The sequence below is a fragment of the Stegostoma tigrinum genome, chromosome 30 (genome assembly GCF_030684315.1).
Source record: "Stegostoma tigrinum isolate sSteTig4 chromosome 30, sSteTig4.hap1, whole genome shotgun sequence".
In the NCBI taxonomy this organism is placed as follows: Eukaryota; Metazoa; Chordata; class Chondrichthyes; order Orectolobiformes; family Stegostomatidae; genus Stegostoma; species Stegostoma tigrinum.
The window spans coordinates 32865874-32883244 of NC_081383.1; the positions used below are offsets into that span (position 1 = coordinate 32865874).

Genomic DNA, 17371 nt, shown 5'->3' on the forward strand with positions numbered 1-17371 from the left:
GCTGTGGGTCTGGGGTCACATGTAGACCAGACCAGGTAAGGATGGTAGTTTTCTTCCCTAAAGGACTTTAGTGAACCACATGGGTTTTTCCAACAATTGACAATGGATTCATCTGCAAAGGTTTTTTTTAAACCCATTTGTGGGATGTAGTCATCGTTGGCCGGGTCAGCGTTTATTGCTTGTCCCTAGTTGCCCTTGAGAAGGTGGTGGTCAGCTGCCTTCTTGGACCACTGGAGGCCACCTACTGTAGGTTGACCCACAATGCTGTTAGGGAGGGAATTCCAGGATTTTGACCCAGTGGCAGTGAAGGCATAGCAATATATTTCCAATTCAGAACGGTGATGGCTTGGAGGGGAACTTACAGGTGATGGTGTTCCCATGTATTTTGCTGCCCTTGGAAGTGCTTGTGGACTGGAAATATGCTGTCTGAGGATCAAAGGTGAACTTAACATGAACACCCTCAGTTCTTCAGTCCAATTCGTTAATGTATAATGTGAACAGTTGTAGTTGACCCCTGCAGAATTCCATTAACTGCCATCCTGAAGAAGACCCTTTTATCTCTACTCTCAGCCTTCTGTCAGTCAGCCAATCCTTTAACCATGCCAATTCTTGGCTCTAATAGCATGAGCTCTTATTTTATTCAGCATCCTCCTGTGTGGCACCTGTTCAGATTTCTAAGAGGCCTTTGACAAGATCAAGTCCCCTGGCTCTCCTATATCAAAATTGCTTGTTAGCTCAAGGAATTCCAACAGATTAATCAGGCATGGCCTCCCTGTGATGAATCAGCGCTGACTCTACCCTATTTTTCCAGGCACTTACAAATATTCTGCAAACTCATCCTTAATAATCGACTCTTAAAATCTTACCAATGACCGAGGTCATATAATTTCCTGTCTTTTGCCTCTCTCCCTTCTTAAACAGGCTTGTTATGTTAGCCATTTTCCAGCCATCTATGACCCTCCCTGACTCTACTTTTTCCTGAAATGTTGCCAACAATACCTCCACAATCTCCTTCAGAACTTTGGAGCTGGGTCAATCTGGTCTGGGTGACTTATGCTCTTTCAGACCTTTCAGCATCCTCTCCTTAATGACAGCCACTACATTAACTTCTGCCCCCAACTGTTGAAGCTCTGGTATGCTGCTGGTGTCTTCCACCATGAAGACTGATGCAAAGTACATATTCAGTTCCTCCACCATTTCTTTGTTCTCCATCACTACTTCTCCAGCCTCATTTCCCAGTGGAACAATCTCTGCTATTGCGTCTCTATTACCTTTCAATGATGGCTAAAAATAATCTCTTGTGATCTGCTTTTATATTACGAGTTAGCTTACTTCCATATTTCATCTACTCCCTCTTTGTTGCCTTTTATGTTGTCATCAGGTGGTTTTTTTAAAGGCTTCCCAATAACCTTCACCACATTGTATGGCTTTTCTTTTGCTTCTACGCTATCCCTGACCACTCCTGTCAACCATACTGCCCTTGGTACGTTTCTCCTTTCTTGGGATGAATTTCTGTTGTGCCTCTCAAATTACCCTCGGAACTCCTGCCGTCACTTCTCCACCATCTTCTCTGCTGGGCACCCCTTCCAATCAACTCTGGCCTGCTCCTCGCTCACGTCTCTGCAGTTACCTTTACACAATTGTAATACCGTTACATCTGATTCCAGCTTCTCCCTCTCAAATTGCACAGTGAATTCTTTTACATAATCATCACTGTCCCCTACAGGTTCCTTTATCTTCAGCTCCCTAATCAAGTCTGCCTTGTTACACATGACCACACCCAGAATTGCCTGTTCCCTCATGGGCTCTACCACAAGCTGCTCCAACAAAATACATCTCATAGATATTCCACAAATTCCTCTTTTTGGGATCCGCTACCAATCTGATTTTTCAAGTCTACTTCCGTAATGAAGTTTGCCGTAATTATTGTAATAGTGCCTTTCTTGCATGCTTTTCTAACTCCTGATTTACCTTCTTCCTCACATCCTGATTACTGCGCACAACTTCTGTCAGAGTCTTTTTTTCCCTTTGTGGTTTCTCAATTTCTATGTCCTATGTCTAACTCTACCCACACAGATCATACGCTTGCCATCTCAACAATCACTTCTTGCTAATTACTTAATTTCATCTCTTACCAACAAGGCAACCGAATGCCCTTTGCCCACGTGTCTGTCCTTTCGATATGACCCAGCCCTGATCCCCTTACAACCACATCCCTGTGATACTCAGAACATCATTCCTGCCAATTGCAATCCGCGCTACAAGCTAATTTACCTTGTTTTGTACACCGTGTCCATTAAAGTACAATACCTTCAGGCCTGTGTTGACTGCTTCCCTTCTCATGGTTGTCCCCTTATCTGCTGTGCCTGAAGTTAGATTCCTGACCCTTTCCATACTTTGTCCTATTACTGGGTCTCCCCCACCTTTAACATTTTCCATCATTTTTCATGCAACTCAACCCTCCCCACTCAACACACATACTAGTTAGCTTCAAGACCAATCCATAGGTCCAATTATGCAATTTGCAGGGCTCTGGTCCCAGCCTGAATCAGCGTGTCCCATCAGAACAGTTCCAGCTTTCCCCAGGACTGATGGCTTGAATTTGAACCCGCTTGCACCACGCTAATCTTTGAACCAAGTGTTTACCTCTTTAAACTTGTTGACTTTGTGCCGGTTTGCTCATGGCTCAGGTAGCAATCCAAAGGTTATTAACTTTTTGATGCTGCTCTTTAATTTAGCTGTTTATATTCCCTTTGCAGAACCTCTGTCCTCTTTCTGTCATTGGCACCTACACAGACCAAGACAAGTGGGTCTTTCCTTTCCCACTCTGATTTCCTCTGCAGCCCAGAGGAGAAATTCTGAACATGGGCACCAGGGAGGCAACATACCCCTTTCAACCAGTTTCAAAATCTCCCCTTCCCCCACTGCATCCCTAAACCAGCCCAGTTCATCCCCTCCCCCCACTGCACCACACAACCAGCCCAGCTCTTCCCCCCCACCCACTGCATCCCAAAACCAGTCCAACCTGTCTCTGCCTCCCTAACCGGTTCTTCCTCTCACCCATCCCTTCCTCCCACCCCCAGCCGCACCCCCAGCTACCTACTAACCTCATCCCACCTCCTTGACCTGTCCGTCTTCCCTGGACTGACCTATCCCCTCCCTACCTCCCCACCTACACCCTCTCCACCTATCTTCTTTGCTCTCCATCTTCGGTCCGCCTCCCCCTCTCTCCCTATTTATTCCAGTTCCCTCCCCCCATCCCCCTCTCTGATCAAGGGTCTAGGCCCGAAACGTCAGCTTTTGTGCTCCTGAGATGCTGCTTGGCCTGCTGTGTTCATCCAGCCTCACATTTTATTATCTTGGAATCTCCAGCATCTGCAGTTCCCATTATCTCTGATACCCCTTTCAATCCTGCTTACAGAGAACAGCGTCTATTCCCCTTCCTATACTACCTCAGATTACACCATTTCTCTTTTCTCCCCCCCCAAACACAGTACTATGGCCTGTTGCTTATTCGCTCGACATACCACACTCATCCACACAGGGAGGACAAAACTCAAACCTTTTAGACAAATTCAGGGTCTGAGGCTCCTCAGCACCACCTCCTGGTTCCGTTACTTGCCTTGCTCACAGTCACACCCTCCTGTCCCTGAACACCAACTGAATTTAAGGCAGTTAATCTAAGGGGCGTGACTATCTCTGAAATACAGCATCCAGGTAACTCTCCCCCCCCAGGGCTCCTCAAGCAAACTACGCTGGCTGCAGATGTGAGCACTAGGAACCATAACACAGTCTGTCAGCTCCCACATCATACAGGTACAACACATTGCCTGGCCATACATCTCTATTTTAATTAATTAGTTCTTAATTTGAATTTTAAAAAAATTCATATTGGTCTGCTAGTTTTGTACGATGTAAATATTTCCCTTGTTTACCTTAAATTTGTAAGTAATCTATAATAGATCATCAAATTAGTAGCTATCACCAATGAATTTATGGTTTGCCTGTGATGCCACTCTTTAGTGCTGAGCCTCAAATCCTGGGTTTCAATTTATCCAGACGAAAGGTCTTACAAACAATGTGTTGAAAAATACAAGCAAAAATCACTGTTCCCCTCTGCACTGATATATCAGAGTTCATGTTCAGTAACAACTTTTAATACTAACTTCATAACTCATGTCCATAACTTCGTACCTCATGTCCATTCATAACTATTTGAGATTACAATCTTCATAAATCATGTCCATTAATAACTATTCATGGTCATAATACTAACTACAGATTTCTATGTACCAGCCACCCCCCATTCAAACTAATTCAGGAGCTTGCTACCGTATCAGATTCCAACCAGTTGGATCTCACAGCACCGAATTCCCACACAGCATCCAAATTCCCTGAGCTATACACACATTCAAGCTGTCTCACACTCTGGATGGGATCTTTCCTTCCTGATCATATGAAGCTTACTGACAGTATGCTTTCAGCAGACCCTTCCTTAAATGAACTGAAATCTAATGCATTTCGTCCACAGGCAGTGATTCCATAATAAGCCCAGAAAGGAAAGTTTAGGTTTCAGAGTTTATAAACCCCTCTTCCACAAGTCTGTAATTCTACAATATTCAAAAAGAACGGACGCATTATTCAAAAGTTGGTCTCCGTGCGTGTCAGATACTTCAAAAACTATCATATAACAAAGAGAGAGTGCATATAAGTAGGGACATTTATGTTTATGTAGCACCTCATCAGGTCTCAAAGAAATTCACAATCTAGACATAAACATTACAAACACAGCATCAATTCCTAATAGCAATCAATGCCCCATAAACAGCTATCTGATGAACGGCCAGCTAATTGGCTTTTGGTGGCTTTAATTGGAGGTGGAATATTGGTCAGGGCACTAAGAAAATGCTTTTCTACTGTTTACAGACTGCAGTCAATATCAGCAGGGACATGGACATTGTATGGAAAAGATGGTTACTTCCACTGGAGCAGCATTCCCTCAGTAACATTTTGCACAGAGATGATTTAAGTAAGCGCCTCACTCAGAACAGAGACTTCTATCAACTGAACCATACAGACAGTGTTCACGATGTGAATAATTGGTCAGAACACAGAGATGCCAGTCAAAACAGCTGCCCGCTTCATCAGGGGTGAATTCACTGCAATGTCTCACTCCCCTCCATCATCACATGGTGGAAATCTAACTCAGTGGAGGAAATGGGTTTCTGTTGAAATTGAGTGGTGGAGCAGAACCCACAAGACAATCTGAGTAAACTCTCTCCCCTATCTCTGTGTGGTGGGAGGGGTAATGTTCCACAGTCTGCTGCCCATCATGTTAGTGCCTAAAAACCTAGTGCCAGGCAGCTGTTCAACAGATGGCAGAATTTAAACTCAACGAGTAAATCTGAAATTGAAGGCTAGTCAGAGTAATGGTGACCATGGAACTATTACTGGCTGTTGTAAAGTCATCTGGTTCGCAAATATCCTTCACAGAAGGAAATATACCATCTCTGCCTGGTCTGGCTTATATATGACTCCAGACCCAAAGCTACCCAGGTGGCTTTCAACTGTACTCTAAAATGGTCAAGTTAATACTCAGTTCAACCCGATTATGTTTACCTCGTCAGTCATATGCAAATTTAAACCACATTCAGGGCAGAACGGTAGCTCGGTGGTTAGCACTGTTGCTTCACAATGCCAGGGACCCAGGTTTGATTCTAGCATCAGGTGACTGTCTGTATGGAGTTTGCATACTCTTCCAGTGTCTGTGTGGGCTTCCTCTGGGTCCTCTTGTTTCCTCCCACAGTCCAAATGATGGGCAGGTTAGATGGATTGGCCATGATAGATTGCCCATAGTGTCCAAGAATGTGTAGCTTAGGTGGACTAACCATGGGGAATGCAGAGTTAGGGATAGGGTATGGGGTGGGGTCTGGGTAGGATGCTCTTCTGAAGGGTGATGTGGACTCAATGGGCTGAATGGCCTGTTTCTAAACAGTAGGGATTCTGTGAACTTAGTTTAAAAAGTTGGAATGCAAACCCACCTCCTTTACTCATTTGGACATTTACTGACTGTTGTTCGAACACCATTTTGTCTTCCCGATTGATTCTTTCATAAATAATAAATCAAAACAGACAGGTATAATTTTTAAGCTACAAGTTCTTAATATCCTCATTATTTTCCTCTTGGAAGACTTTCTATAGGGTCTAACCCATCATTCCTGAAAATTCCAGGAAAATTCTTGGGATTGATCCAAGTCAGCTATTGGTAGCTGAAGTATTTGGGATTTTAGCAGAGCATAGGACATGCAGGTTAAAGGGCTCTTGTGGTACAATGTTAATGTCCTAACCTCTAAAATAGGAAGCCCAGATTCAAATCCCAATTGATCTATTCCACTCCCAAGTAAAGCCACCAAAAACCAATCAACAGGTCATTCATCTGATGGCTACTCGTGGGGTATTGTTTACTGTCTAATAGGAATTGGCACTGTACTTTGAAAAGGTGATAAAATCTCCGAACATGTTGTTTCGAAATGTCTGGAATTAAGAATTTTAGGTGACCGTGAAACCATTGCTGATTGTTGAAGAAACCCACCTGGGTCACTAACATCCTTTGTGGAAGGAAATCTGCCATTGTCATCTGGTCTGGCCTACAATGTGACTCCTGACCCACATAATGTGGTTGATTCTCAAGTGCGCTCTGAAACGGTCTAGCAGGTCACTCAGTCCAAGGGTAGCTTAGGACAGGCAATAAATACTGGCCAGCCAATGATACTACATTCCAAGAACGACTGAAAGAAATATCTAGGGCACGCAGGTTGGAGCGGAGGCATTAACATTGATGTTTTAAAAATTTGATTTATTATTGTCATGTGTATGTAAGTAGAGTGAAAAGTTTTGTTTTCCATGTAGTACAAGCAGATCACAACATACAAAGGACATAAGGTGATTGAACAGAGTGAGGAATAGATTTCATAGAATCCCTACAGTGTGGAAACAGGCCCTTCGGCTCAACAAGTCCACACTGACCCTTGGAGCATCCCACCCAGACCAATACCCCCAAAACCCACCTAATCTACACATCCCTGAACACTATAGTCAATTTAGTATGGCCAATCCACCTAGCCTGCACTTCTGGGATACTGATTGTGGATGATCAGCCATGATCATAATGAATGGTGGTGCTGGCTCGAAGGGCCGAATGGCCTACTCCAGCACCTATTGTCTATTGTCTATCCTTGGACTGTAGGAGGAAACCGGAGCACCTGGAGGAAACCCACGCAGACATGGGGAGAATGTGCAAACTCCACACAGACAGCCAGCCGAGGGAGGAATCAAACCCAGGTCCCTGGTGCTGTGAGGCAGCAGTGCTACCCACTGAGCCATCATGCTTCCCCTAAATACAAAGTTACAGCTGCAAAGAAGGTGCACAAAAAGCAGGATCAACATTTGACTTGAAATTTGAGAGATCTGTTCAGAAGGTTAATTACAGCAAGGAAGAAGCTGTTCCTCAACCTGTTGTTCCATGTGTTTAAACTTTTGTATCTTCTGCCTGACGGAAGAGTTGAAAGAGATTATAACTGGGGTGGGAGGGGACTTTAATTATGTTGGCTGCCTTTCCAAGGCATCGAGAAGTACAGCTGGAGTCAATTGAAGGAAAGTTGGCTTGCACGACGGACTGGGCTGAGTTCACAATTCTCTATAGTTATTATGGTCCTGGGCAGAACAGTTGCCATACCAAGCCGTGATGCATCCAGATAGAAAACTTTCTCTGGTGCATCTGTAAAAGTTAGTAAGAGTCCTTGTGGACACGCTGCATTTCCTTCGCCTCCTGAGGGAGAAGAGATGTTGATGGATGTTGAGTGTCGCACCAAGATGGGTGGCCCAGGACAGGGAGCTAAAGAGTAGCTTGGTTGCTTTCCAGACACTCTGGCCAGCAGACAGTGTAATGAAGCAATTAGAGCTGGCATCGATATTGCCCAGGGCTAAACTGCCTCTCAGGACCTGTGGAAGAGAGGATAGTGTATCTTCCTCTGAGCCAGAAGCTCCAGATTCATGTCCAATTTTATACACAAAGAAGATGTGGTCAATCAGATTGAATATCAACGTGTAAATTCTTCCTATACATGTCAATCCAGGTGAGATTCCTCATCAGTCATGTAATGGAAAGAATTCATAGCTTTTATCATCATTATTCACGCCTTGGGGCTACAACATGCATGTAAAAATGTTGCCACAGCAACTCAGACTCAGTGGGGGGTCTAGTTGGCGCGGCTGGCTGAGCAGCTGGTGTGTATCATATTGGTGCCAACTGCTCAGGGTTCAATCCCGGTTCCAGCCAGGATCGACTCGGGATTAGAAACTTGCAAAGACTGCAAAAGGGAATACAGATTTCTGGGAAAACAAATGAACAAAGACAGCAGTATAAAATAATATATGGGCACTGAGGCAACATTGAATTCAAGGAAAGTAAAAATACTTAAAATGGCAACGTGCGGATCAAATATAAAAACTAACATGAGCAATGGGATGAGAGAGAAGTAGGTTATCTGAGAAACATCAGCTGGGGAGAAAAGGCCCACTTATCTTGCTGGCTAGTGTGCTCTCATAGTTATAATTCCATTGTCCAGATAATGTCAGTTGTGTAGCAAAGCTCAGGCTGAGGTAACCTTCCATTCTGTTCTTGTCCACTATCTGTTGTTGCTGTAATGAACACATCAGTTGATGGGAATGTCTGGCTTCTCTGTGAAAAGCTCAAGCTTTTGTTCCCATTTCCCCATTTCGGAGCTCAGACCTCAAGTCACAGCAATTCGGAACAAACCAAAACAATTTAATTCAGCGCCCGCACCCCGCCCCCCCACCACCTCGTTGTCTCAGTAATGATTAATGAGAAGATGATCTCACTGCAGGGAGCCCAGCATTGAATGCTCATCAATCTGTACTGCACTTACCCTCCCCTTTCAGACCCTCTCTCGTGCCTCATTCTCCACTGTCTGCTGACAGTGATGTTAAAAGCACCATTGGTGAAGTGTCACTTTGTTTTATTTGACACTCTTCTGTGATGGGGTAGGAGTTTGAGGCACCCTTCACACTCCTAGTACCTCAGCCACCATCCATATGTTACTTCAGATAATGTGTCTATGGCCTATTCAACCACATGGGGCATCGCTGTTCAGCTCAATCTTGATATTGTTTGAATATCTGACCATTCAGGGGAAGACAATAATTATCTCTTCCTCTTTACACCCTGCACAAGCGGTCTGAGCCCAACTGTCGAGCTTAAACATCAACCTGAACCAAAAACAAAGAATTGATTACTGATCAGGAACTCAGTTAGTGACTTTTCTGGCTTGTGATGCCTAAGACCAGAGCAGATCGTGCATTTAGATATCAACCCTTCAGGCAAGTTTTGTCTGTAGATTATAAACTGGCCAGCTGACAAGCAGATTGTGTGTTACTCGAGTAAGACAATAACAAATTACTGTAGAGAACAAAAAGCACAAACATCTTTTCTATTATATAGAAGCAATACATTGTAGGGATCCTTGATGGTTCAGCGAGTACATGTAGTGAATAACATGGCCCAGAGAGACCCCACAATCAATCACTGATCTGCTCTGTGTTAGCTTCACTCATCTGCAGTTCAGATAGCCCTTAATCCAAGATTACTGGCCTGCATTACAGTAGAGAGCAAATTCCTGTTTGTGACTATTATCCAGTGACCCATCTTGGAGTAGATATAGACTAGGAAGGCTATTTAGCCCATCTTAATTTGTCATAAGTTCTGATGGCAATCCAAAAAAAACATTCAGAGCACAATTCAAAGTTCAAGGAGATCTAGTGACAGAGAAACAGAGCAACGAAATGGCATGTTCAGGATTGATATCTGGATCAGTTACCTCGGTCCAGTGGTGTTTGATAAGTGAAAGATTGGTGTTTGGAGAAGTATTGATTGGACTTTGATGAACAACATTACAGGTGTGATAGGTCCAGTGGTTAAGCAGCCATATGGCATTCATTGTTTAGACTGGACATGAAGATTAGCTTGTGAGCTCTCAAAGAATTGTAGCCTGAGAAAACTTAGCACGATCTTGGCAGGATGGGTGGTATTATAGTATATTACCCTCTCCTTTCTTGTTATTGTGAAGGAGATGGGAGAAAGACACACAGATTTACTGTCATCATTCATTTCATGAGCGACTACGGAAGAAACGCATGATTTTTGAATGGCATTATTGCACAACAAAAGGTTAACAGCCGAAACAAGATGTCTTGGGAATACCCTGAGTGTAGGACACAGCCAAGGTCAAAAACTGTTGAAGATGCCATGAGGAAGCAATCAGCAAGTGATTGTGAAAAGCCTGCCAGAGGCAGGGAAGACTGAATGAACTGAGGAATGTCACCATCTTGAAGTCTTGGAAACAAGTTAATTAGGAGTAAGCGACAGCATGGCGAGTCTTGATTTGAACATAGTGAGGATTGAAAGAATAAAGGATCCCCTGTGGCCATGTTTAATTCTTTGTCGTCCCCTTTCCTCCTTCAGTCTTCTGCAGGAGGCCGCGAGTGTGCCGATTCCTCAGAGGGCAATCAATTATTCATCTGTTTTTGCTCAGGGGGCTGTCAGCCCCGTACTCCACAGATACCAACCCTTCCCAAATCCGCCATCCATTCTCCATGCTCCCAACAAGAAAGCTAAGCCTTGAAAAGGTGTAGAATCGTGCTGATCATGACACTTTGACAATAGAATCAGTATCCTCCGTTTTGTAAAAATTGAAAGAACCGTGGATGCTGTCAATCAGAAACAGCTCTGAGCAATGATGCGGAGGTGCTGGCATTGGGCTGGGGTGGGCAAAGTTAGAAGTCACACGACAGCAGATTGTAGTCCAACAGGTTTATTTGAAATCACAAGCTTTCGAAGCGCTGTTCCTTTGTCAGGTGAAGTCGCCTGATGCAGGAGCAGTACTTTGAAAGGTTGTGGTTTCAATTAAATCTGTTGGACTACAACCTGGCATTGTGTGATTTCAGTTGAGGAAGGTTCACTTGACCTGAAATTACATGGAGAGTGGTGGGCGTATGGAATGCGCTGCCAGCAGTGGTAGTGGAATCAGGTACTTTAGAGACTTTTAAGCGGCTTTTGCATAGGCACATGGAGGATAGTAAAATGTAGGGTATGCAGGATAGTTTGATCTTAGCAGGATAATACGTTGGCACAACATAGTGGGCCGAAGGGCCTATACTGTGCTGTACTCATAGATCATAGAATTCATGCAGTGTGGAAATAGGCACTTCGGCCCAATAAGTCCACACTGACGCTTGGAGCATCCCACCCAGACCCATCCCCCTATAACCCACCTCAGCTACAAATCCCTGAACACTATGGGCAATTTAGCATGGCCAATCCACCTACCCTGCACATCTTTGGCCTGTGGGAAGAAACTAGAGCACCTGGAGGAAACCCACGCAGACATGGGGAGAACGCGCAAACTCCACACAGATAGTCGCCCGAGGGTGGAATCGAACCCGGGTCCCCAGCGCAGTGAGGCTGCAGCGCTAACCACTGAGCCACCGTGCACTTATGTTCTATTTTTTATGTTTCTCTCCACAGATGCTGCCAGACCTGTTGAGCTTAGCCAGCAATTTCTGTTTTTATCATCTGTTTCTTAACACTGTTGAAATATTTGTGTTAGTTCCACTCTGGAAATAAAGCACGGAGAGTCGGGGAGATCCTCTTAAGTCTCACACCTCCTCGCTCTGCAAGTTCCCTCTAAGTCACTCATCTATTCACCCCTATTTAAAAAAGGATGCAAAAATCCCTTTGTTGATAATATGTTTTGGCTTCACTCCAATGTTACTTGTTTTACCCCTTCCTTATTTTTCTCACTTCACTCTGAAATCTATTTTAAAATATTTAACTATGACTGTGTGAAGCACCTTTGGATGTTTATGCGCAGTAAAGCTGCCGCTTAAATGTACATAGCAGAAAATCCTTGCAACTAGCGGGGCAAATTGAAAAAGCGGTGAATAAGATGTTCAGACATGGAGTACAAAACCAGAGTTAAGGTGAGCCTTTATAAAGAACTGGTTCAGTCTTAACTGGAGCATGGTGTTCAATTCTTGGTACCACACTTTAGGACCGCAAGACGCTACAGCAAGTTGTGAACACAGCCCAGTCGGTCTCACAAACTAGCCTTCCATCAATCCACTCCAAACATACTTCCTGCTGCCTCTGGACAAGCAACACAATCAAAGATCCCTCCTACCCTGGCTATATTCTCTTCCACTCAGCAGATATAAAAGTTTGTATACATGTACGAATCGATTCAAGAAAAGCTTCTTCCCTGCTGTTACTTCTGAATGGACCTCTCAAATGTTAAGTTTGAATCAAATCAAAGGAAGGATATGGAGGATTTTGAGTGGGTGTAGAACAGATCTATAAAAATGATTCCAGGAGTGAAGTACTCAGCTACAGCAATAGCTTGGAAAATGTGGGATTGCTCCCCTTAGACCAAAGATGATCGAGAGGAGATATGATTGAACTGTTCAAAATCATGATTGGCACTGACAGTAAGAAACTGTTTGCATTGGTGGAAGGCTTGAGAACCACAGGACACTAATTAAACATGACTGGAAAAGGATCCATGGCGGTATGAGAAAAGGTTCTTTTTAAATGAAGCAAGTGGTCAGGATCTGAATGCATGGCCCAAGTGTGTGCTCGAAGCTGATTCAATTGTGGCTTTCAAAAGGAATTTAAAAATGAGCCTCAGTAAGGAGGTAAAAAGCAAATGCAGCATTAGGTGAAAGACAGGGAACTTGGTCTAGCAAAATTACTCTTGCAGTGAGATGGCATGGGTTTGACAGACTGAATGGTCACCTTCTGTGCTGTAAACATTCTGTGATTTTAGATACGTTGTTGAGATGGTTTTCTGCAGTAAGAGTGCTGTAAAATTAGAAGCTTCATTGCATTCGATGGAATTGGCAGCTTTCCTGGCTTCCAGTCTGAAACTGGGGATTTGAGCGAGCGCCACTCCCAACATCTCAGCACATATTCCAGGCCAACACTGCAGTTTATGGTTGAAGAGATAACTGCATTCTTCTGGGGGTTACTGCTCTCCAGATGACATATCAAACTAAAATTCTGACTGTCTCTTCAAGTGGACATAAAGGGAACTGTGTACCATGTAAAGATGAGCAAGAAGCTCACTCAGTGTTGTGGCCAAAATTCTTCCTCAGCCCTTATCAAAAGATGTGGTTTAATTGAACACACGTACAAAATGTAAATTGCGTTCACTTACAAGAAGCAAAAGGAGCTGTGCACCAATAAGATGATGGAATGTCTCTGGATGCATGGAATGCAAATTTGTGTCAAACCTAAGTTTAGATCTGCGAGAACTGCATAATTAAAGGGCAAGTAATGCTTAGTAAACTCTGCAAGGGTGGTAGAACTTCCACCAGGTTTTCGTAATCTCTTCTGACATAACGTCAATGGCTGTCCATTAGAATTGACATATTGTCTGCTGTTTTTCTACCATTTCTGCGAAGGTTCTGATCTTTGGGAGCAGGATTAGGCCTGCAGATATTTTGTCTGTGTCTCGGTTGAAGGGTTTGAGTTGTAGGGAGAGGCTGAATAAGCTTGGGCTACTTTTCCCGAGCGTTGGAAGCCGATGGGTGACTTTATAGATGTTTATAAAATCATGTGGGACATGGATAAGGTGAATAGCCAAGGTCTTTTTCATTCCTCACAGGTTAGGGGAGTCCAAAGCTAGGTTTAAGGGGAGAGGGTAAAGATTTAAAAGGAATTAAAGGGTAACCTTTTCAGACAGAGGGCAGTGCGTGTATGGAATGAGCTACCAAAGAAATTGGTGGAGGCTGGTACAATTACATTTAAAAGGCATCTGGATGGTTAAATGAATAGAAGGGGTTAGAGGGATATGGGCTCTATGATAGCAAATGGGGCTGGTTCTGAGGAAGGGTCACAGGACCCGAAATATTAACTCTGTTTTTTCCTTCACAGATGCTGCCAGACCTGCTGAGCTTTTCCAGCAATGTTATTTTTGTTGCAAACGGGACTTGATTGATTTAGGATACCTGGCTGGCATGGCTGAGTTGGGCCAAAGGGTCTGTTTCCATGCTGCAAATCTCTATGACTCTAAAACATAGCTGAAAGCTGTAAAGTGGGAATTGGTTAAGTCAATGAGCTACGATGAGAGTGCTGGATTGATAGCCGGCAATCTCCGAGTGGTCTGTGATATAGGGAGAAATTAGACACTGAAAAGAGCTCCACTTGTCCAAATGGGCTTCACCTCACTCCCCATTGTTCTCATGCCCTTGTATGACCCACAGGAATGTGACTGATTCTGAAGGAGGGAGATGGAATGTGACAGATTATTAACCCTATCACCACTTTGATACAGTGACACAGAGTGAAAAGGAGTTCACAGAAAACATCTCAAGCTGCACGATGAGGGAGAAAGGAACAAGCTGTGGCGACCAACATGAAAGCGAGTTCAATGCTGAGCATGTTCAGGTCCTGTGTAACCTTAAGCTTTTAGAATAATGCTATTTTAATCTCCATGAAGTATTAAAATAATAAGATGGTTCTATCCAAAATCCCCAGGTCACAGCTGGGTCAGATTCATAAATAAATTAAATCTGACATCGATTTCCATTACTGTGGATGAAAGAGCTCATTTAATAATTCCTGTGAGAACTGATACAGAGCGATAACTCTTATTCTTTCCTTCAAAGAAGTTTTGCTTTAATGCATTATAGTGTCAAGTGTTAGGAAAGTAACAGTAACGCAAGCCTCCTGACTGTAAGACTGGTGTCTCTTGGGTAATATCAGCTCTGCAATACTGGACCCAAGCAGCCATTCTTCACACATGCACTCCGTTAGTCAGCTATTCGGCCAAAAGGGTCCTCGCAACAAAGCTCAACATTTTCCGTGGCTTGTTTAAAACTCAGTCTTCTGCCTGGCAGGGAGCTGATTGGAGGCTGATCAGAGAATTGCGACCCACTGTATCTCGCTTGTCAGTGCAGGGATGCAGATGCCAGAATGGGATGAGCTAAAGCAGCACAAAGCACAGATTGAAGCTGTTGCTTGGTAATGATACTAGAGGGAACTTCAACACACTGAACCAACACTTTCTTCGTTAACTCTACAAATACCATAATTGAGTTTATTCATTCAGCTATGTCAGGCTGAATGAGGAATGTTGTCGCCTACAGGAGCCAGTCTGGAAGGACAGTCCCAATGAGCAATGTAATCAGAAGTAACGATGTGTTGAGCTGGATGAACGCAGCAGGACAAGCGGCATCAGAGGAGCAGGAAGGCTGATGTTTCGGGCCTAGACCCTTCTTCAAAAATTTCTGCATTTCTGAAGAAGGGTTTAGGCCTGAAATGTCAGCCTTCCTGCTCCTCTGATGCTGCTTGGCCTGCTGTGTTCATCCAGCTCTGCATCTTGTTATCTCAGATTCTCCAGCAGCTGCAGTCCCTACTATCTCTGGAACAGTATAATCACATCCGAATCTGAGCTCTCCGTTATCTGAAAAGCAATAGTGTTCTAGCCAACTAAAATATTAGTTCCTCATTTAAAAAAAATACAACTGCAACTGCCTCTGAAATTCATCACTGGGCGTAGAAACAGTGAAAAATAAAGATTTGTTTAAAGATATCTAAAAAACATGTTAATACACAAGGAAACATTAGTACAGGGAAATGGTCGGAAACAACTCTGAACCAGAGAAAGGATGACACTGTGTAAACTATTGTTTAATTTTACATAAAATTAGTCTTATCTATTTTCGCACTTTAATGTTAATAATCCATGAAAAGCTCTTTGCTACTGTTTCCATGGATTTATTACAGTAATATTAGTGATTGCTGCAATATTAGTAGTAAAGAAATATTACAAGTGTACAGTACGGACTGTCACTTTAACGCGCTCTACTTCCTCACAGAATGACACAGCAAAGGATTAGGTCATTCAGTCCAACATGCTGATTCTGGCTGCCTTTCAATTTGTTCCACTCCCTTTCATAACAATGGAGATGGGTGCTAATCTCTGTATGATGTGGAGAATTAAATACATGTGCTGGGGACTATGTGTTGGGTTTATGTTACAGACATCAGCCCTTTCAAATGAATGGCAAATTCAAATGGCTGCATTCTCCTGTCAGTTGTCTGAATTGTGGCTGACAATGAAGAAAGTCTGAAGCCCTGGAACGCCTGAGGGGTTAATACATTAAGGATGAGAAAAAAGGCCACAGCTGCTGGAAGAAGCAATTTATCTCTGCGGAGAGCAACCCAGAATATATCTTCGATTGAGATGCCAGTTCAAGCCAGTTAACACTCATTGGTTTTTCCACGACTCTCCCCCACTTGTTATTACAGAACACTTCCCCCATCCCAATTCTTTGAACAAGAAACGTCCCTGAGGTATGCGCTCAGCACAGAATCTTTCCATTAGCGTTAACTATTTAACTTGTAGGCTGCTTTGCTTACATTTTGGAAGACTCTGTTTAGGAAGCCCCTCAGGTCTCATTCTTTTGAGGTACCAACCCTCTCAACACTGTTCAATTTGCACCTGAACGTGGAGATGGGACATCAGTCTTAATATTTGATAAGAGCTACCCTCCAGCATTGCAGCACACTGCACTGTAGGGCCTGTTCTCATTTCCTGAAGTAAAGCTCCAGTGTGTAATCTTTGACTGAAAAAACTGCAATCGAGCCAAGTCGGAGCTTGACTAAAGCAAACAGTTAAACTTTCTTTGGGTTTCCTCCGGTTGCTTCCCACAGTCCAAAGATGTGCAGGTTAGGGTGGATTGGCCATGCTAAATTGTCCCATAGTGTCCAGGGATGTGTGGGCTAGGAGGATTGGCCATGGGAAAATCAGGCATATCGGGTGGGGGATGTGAGTGGGCTGATCTTCTGAGGGTCAGCACGAATTCAATGGGCTGACTGGCCTGCTTCCACACTGTAGGGATTCTGTGATTTTATGACTAACAGCAACAGAAGTTAAAGACTCCCTGCTAGCTGACCTTGGTATGTTGTGTTACTGGGGTCTATGAAGCAGGAAGTCTCAGTCTATAACATACTGATGTAACTTAAGGACAGGTGGGTGGGCATCAGAGCTTCAGGGAAACAAAGAGACATGAAAGCCAAGGCTCACTATTACTGTCGGTGACCCCTGTTGGAAGATAGATGCACAGAAGTCAGGCAGCGCTGAGACTGTGTGGGCACTTGCTACCCAGGTTTCTGAATGAAAAATGGTCACTGCCACAAAACACTGAGTGGCTGTAGGCACCTGTGCATTCAAATCCAGCATTACTCGACAAAGGACGAGGAGAGAACTGGGACAGGAGCAGGCTGGAGTTT

General features: G+C 43.8%; 1 protein-coding gene across 3 annotated transcripts in view; it reads right to left on the bottom strand.

The window, feature by feature from the left end:
- Window positions 1-17371, bottom strand: part of shdb (Src homology 2 domain containing transforming protein D, b) — a 274286-nt gene that overhangs the window by 108966 nt on the left and 147949 nt on the right. The gene's annotated exons all lie outside the window — the stretch shown is intronic.